The sequence below is a fragment of the Lontra canadensis genome, unplaced genomic scaffold (genome assembly GCF_010015895.1).
Source record: "Lontra canadensis isolate GAN:19392208 unplaced genomic scaffold, GSC_riverotter_1.0 scaffold51, whole genome shotgun sequence".
NCBI classification, from domain to species: Eukaryota; Metazoa; Chordata; class Mammalia; order Carnivora; family Mustelidae; genus Lontra; species Lontra canadensis.
The window spans coordinates 3,368,990-3,374,989 of NW_022631045.1; positions in this window are offsets into that span (position 1 = coordinate 3,368,990).

Below are 6,000 nucleotides of genomic sequence, written 5' to 3' on the forward strand. Positions count from 1 at the left end.
AATGAAGTTAAAATGATTTAACTCATATACAAAGCATATTCTCTGATCACAATGAAATTAAATTATTAATCCATAACAGAAAGACAACTTCAAATCCTCACAGATTTGGGAATTATATAACATTTTTAAATTACTATATATTAAAAAAGAAAAAAGTGAGAAAGTATTTTAAATTAAATGAAAATGACAAGAGAATGAATCAGAACTTTAGAGATGCAGCAGTGGTAGACAAATGGCTATAATAACTACAGAGTTATTTAGAAAATTATATTAGCAAAGAAGCAGGTCTCAATTCAGAGATCTTATCTCCCATTCAAAAAATAGGAAAAAAAGTAAAGCAAATTAAGTCTAACCCAAGCAGAAGAAAGAAAACATAAAAAAAAGAGCCAAAAATCAGTAAAATAGGAAAAAAATGATACCAGTAAAACCCAAAATTGGTTATCTCAGAGAATCAATAAAATTGAGAAAAATCTACTACACTGATCAGTAAAAAAAAAAAAAAAGAGAAAGTGTACAAATTAGTAATAGGAGAAATAAGAGAGGTAATATGACTACTGAGTCTCCAGATACTAAAAGGATAATCAGGGGATAGTATGAACAACTTTAAGACAGTAATTTCACAATGCTAATGAAAACGACAAAAGTCTTTGAAAGACAGAAACAATCAAAGCTCAATGAAGAAGAAATAGATTATCTAAACAGTCCTGCATCTACTTATACTAAATTTATAGTTTAAAACCTTTCCAAGAAGAAAACTCAAGGCTAATTTCCCTCATAGATTAAAAAAAAAAAAACACTTAACCAAAATTTTAACTAATTGACTTTTAAAATGTAAAAGGATCATAAGCAAATGGGGTTTATTCTAGGAACGCAGAATTATTTAGTATGTTCAAAAAGTACTATTGATTATCAACAAGGATGTAAAAGCAAACTGACCAAGGAAATGGTAATATTTTCAACAAATTGTATTGGAAAAACTGAATATCCATATAAAAAATGGAGAAAAACAACTCTGGCATCATTTCTAAAAATTAACTTAAAATTGCTTGTAGACCTAAATGTGAAACCTAAGACTATAATCCTTCAGAAGAAAACTTAAGATATGATAAGATGCAGTCATTCCACTAGTAGGTATATAATAAAGTGAATTGTATGCTCACTTAAAAACTTATTCATGAATATTCAAACCTTTGTAAGAGTCAAAAAATTGGAAATAACCCAAATTTCCATCAACAGGCGAATGGATACAAACATTGTGGGATGCATGTGTATTCCATACCACAGAAAACAACTCAGCAATAAGAAGGAAGGAACTAATGAAACAAATGATACACATAACAAACATGATTGAATCTCCCAAATAATTATACTCAACAGGGAGTAAAAGGCAAAACAAAAACCCCATATATATTATATGATTCCATTTATATAAAATTCTAGAAAACGCAAACCAATCTGGAGTGATAGTAATCAGGCCAGTGACTACCTGGAGAAGCAATTTAGAAGTGGGATGGATGGATAGCAAAGGGGTACATGGAAACTTTTGAGTTGGTTCATTCACTACCTTAATTATGGTGACTGTTTCATGGGTGTACACACATGCCAAAACTTTCAAAATGGTACTTTTCTCTATGTAAACTATTATATGCTAAATATACTTCAAGAAGGCTGTTAAAACTGCCACTGGACACTAATTTCTCTTAAAATAATGGCATTATTCTGACCAGTCCAGAATCTTGACAAATAGGACGTTTATTGAACACATATTTACTGAAGATTTTCTAAGTGCCAGATAACAATTTGTTAATCCAACTAGGAAAAACCTCTTGCCTTCAGGTCACTCACAATGCATTATCAAGGTCAAATATAGATGCACAATATATTGAGGTCAATTCTACAGAAGAGGCCTGAAGGAATGGAGAGAGGAGGGAGAAAGGAAACATGGAGCCCGCCAGACAAGGCTTCCGTGAAGAGGAGATGCTTGAAAATCACGATCTCAGAAGGTCAGGATGAATCTGCTAAAAAGAGAGGAACTATGCAAACCAAGGCACAGAATCATAAGCAAGCATAATGCAGTGAGAAAGTGACAGAGTGAAAGAGAGAAAGAGAGAGTTGAGAGAAAAGAAAGAGTCCACAGAGACAGATCAGAAAGGCTTTTGTGTGCTGGCCTAAGGAACTGCAATTCTATCCAGCTAGCTATCAGGAGCTAGTTAAGGATTTTAAGATATATTTGATATATTTATGATATATATATATGATGATATATTACGACATTATCATTATATTGATTTTTTATTATCAAATTTGAATTTCAGAAAAATCACTTTGGAAGCAGCGTGGAGAGCAGTTAGGAGGAAAATAAGACTGGACACAATTAGATCAGGTGGAGAACACCACCACAGTCTCCACACGCAGTGGTGCCTGCCTCAACCAGAGAGAGCACGGAAGAGAGTTTGGATTCCATCAACACTGTGGAGGCAGAGTCTATAGCCATTCAGACACTCTTAATGAAGGAAATGAAGGATGCTTTGCTACAACCAGGCACCTGATGTGGGCATTCATTTAAGTGAGGACAAATAACAGGTTCAGAAGGAAACGCTGAGTTTGACGCACCTTTGTGATATCCATATGGATGTATTTCAATAAGCAGTATTCTAGATAGATCTTAGAGCCCCTGGAACACAGCAAAACTGATACATCACATTAGAAACTTACACTCACTCCTACAGATGATATTCATATTCTATCAAAAGAAATAATAGTTACCATTTGCTGAGCCCTTCTTTATACTAGTTATTGGGCTAAGCACCTCACACACATTATGCTATGTAACCCGCACAGAAAATCAATGTCAGTATTTTATACTTGTGCTATGTATGAGAAAAGTGAGGTCTGTCAATGTTATGCAATTTTCCCAGGAACACATTACGCTGAAGCTGGGTTTCAATAATGCAATTCTCTTAATGACTACAGAATGCCAGAACCCTGTATTTTAAAGGTGTTCCGAAAAATGCAGAATGCAGCTGTGTCCCTAACTCACCCCATGGATTGCTTCCAAAGAGCCTAGGAGTACAAATAATCCTGAGAAAAAGCCCCCTTGTCTGCAGAAAATAAAGGGAAACAAAGTAAGGAACAACCATAATATTAATCCAACATCCAAGTGGAGGTCCCCAGGAGGCAATCACTTGTTTCCAAGTTCCCTCATTATTCATGTTTTCCACTTTGTATTTTCAGATATGAATCTGAGACTGACTGGTTTAACATCCAGGTCCAACTTGCTTTCCTGTGTGGAATTATGGACTCATGGCAAGTAATGACTTAGCAGTTCAGCACTTTTACAAGAGAACTGACACATGAGCAACAGCCCTCCATCTGTCTCTTAGAGGGTGTATGATCTTAACCAAGTCATTTAATCTGAGAGTCACTGTTCTCATAATTTAATGGGAATAATACATCTAAGCTATCTACTTCAGCAGAATCTCCTTCTAAACTAAGTATTAAAATACACTGAAAACTATAAAACACAAGTAGAACTGTCAATGAGCGCTCTAAGCTTTTGTTTGTTTCCTCCTCTATAGTGTCTCAGTGACCTTCTATGTATAGTTTTCAAGGACAAACACCAGACTCAAAATTATCTGGTGCAATTTATTCCCTAATTTTGCTTTTCCTTGAAAAGACTCTGAGAAATTGCCTGTACTTTACAAAACAAAGAAAACACTATTTTCTTTTGCCTACTAAATTGCATAGTTTCCATCTTTCAAAGTATTGCTCACAATCCAGTTATCAGTCTGTCTTCTCAGTTAAGTTTCTTGCATAAAAATGATTTTGATGCACCGCTCCATAAAACAAAAACACTGGTATATTTCTCTATATACTTCATTACTATTTTTGGTAATAAAATGTAATGTTAAGCTAGTGAGCTCTTATTGAGTTGGTTCACTGGACGCTGGTTCATTAACAGTTCCATTTATTAGTGATGTAACTTTCATCCAATGACATCACATCATCATTCCATTCCTTTGTCTGTAAAATGAAGTTAACAGTAACATTTGACTCATAAGGTGCTGAAGACTAAATAAAAGACATAAAAGATCAGGGGTGCCTGGGTGGCTCAGTGGGTTAAGGTCTCTGCCTTCGGCTCAGGTCATGATCCCTTGGTCCTGGGATGAGCCCCGCGCATTGGGCTCTCTGCTCAGCAGGGAGCCTGCTTCCTCCTCTGTCTCTGCTTGCTTCTCTGCCTACTTGTGATCTCTGTCTGTCAAATAAATAAATAAATAATCTTAAAAAAAAAAGACATAAAAAATCATTATGACATCTGCCATAAATAAGAGTTCAACAAATATCAGGTAGTACTGTTCATTAATGTCATTGGTATACACTTTGCATATGCATAGCAAAGTGCTAACACACTACATGTTCCTCTTTTTAAATCTCTATTTTTTCTTGCTTCTCATATCTTCCTTATATCCCATAACCTCCTTTCATCACTCAGCAATGTCTTCTTGTTGCCATGTCTAGTCATTTAATAAATGAGGTTCCAGTCCCCTCCCCCCAAATATGGAAGCATTCTGTAACCAGATTATTCTTTACATGGAACTCACTAGCAATTAACTTTGGGCATCATACCTCCATTAATATAAGAATATCACGTCCATTTAGCCTTCTCATCAATTCTGAGATAGCTGAGAATGATCTCTACTTCTTCATATTCTTAACTGATGTCCTTATGTTCCTTCGATCTGCATGACCAGATTATGCTTCCTTATGTTCCTCTAATTTGTTGCAGCAACAACATCCAGTGTATATTTTAGAAGTTTTAGTAAATTTTATGGAATTGGGCCCATGTAATTATGTAGCTATATTCCTATAATCTTGTATAATTCAATTTTTTGGACCTTATTTTCTCACAGTCTAATCTTTGTTTCAATCACGTGGCCTACTTTGACCCCACCATCTCCCTCAGCCTTGCATGCATGGAAATTTTATTTGGTCAATATATCCACACTGGATCTAGTTCTCAGCAGCAGATTCACCTTACCCAGGCTCACAGGAATGAATCTATAAAAACTGAAGTCATAATTTACTAGTTTCCAAGGAAAATATCACTATGACATAGTTCGGGATACTGACATTAACACAATCATCACATTCTCCGGTTGACATTATACGTAGGGAATAGAAAATCAGATGCCATGGAGAAATTATTTTCACAGCTACTGAACAAACATGAAGTTTCATGAGCAGAACACTATCTCGCTCAGCAGACTTCCATAGACAGCAACGTCCAAAGTTGCCTCAAGCAAAGGATCAAAGTAATAAAAATCAGAGAAATCAAAGAGTTAAAAAGAACAGAGGAAAACCTTTATAAATAGGACCTGAGTTTCTGACAGTCAGCTGACAAAGGTTTCCTCTTCGATGGTCAGTGTTTTAATGAACTCAGCTAAAGAATCTTCTCTCTCACATTCTATCTCTCTTTTCAATCTCCTTCCTTAGTTAGTCCCCTACTATAGGGAGACTTAAACTCTTTCTTTAATTGTATTAAAATATTCAATTCAGATTATCATTGTCTCCTTATGACAATTTGGCTTTTTTTTTTTTTTTACTCTGACCTCTATTGATTTTATTGTTCAGCACCATAAATGTAATCTTATTCCCTTTTTATAAATTCCTGGAGAAAGTATTATTTAAATTTTGGTAAAGATTCCAAACTCTTAAGAGTTTACGCTGAGAATATCAGACACCTAATGGGAACGTTTTCTTTCAAAAGGAAAAAATTACACTAAAAAAATTATGTTCACAACACACACCCACATGAATGTTTTGGCATATAAACAACTCAAAAACTGAATTGTAAAAGGAATCCACTTTGGGCTGGAGACATTTGTCTAAGCACATTCCTGGCCTCTGCCTGGCTTTGACTCATTTTACTCCTAGGGAAGTGGCCTTTCTGGATCTGTAATTTACAAAAGAATAACTATTTAGGCATAATCAGCTCAGCAT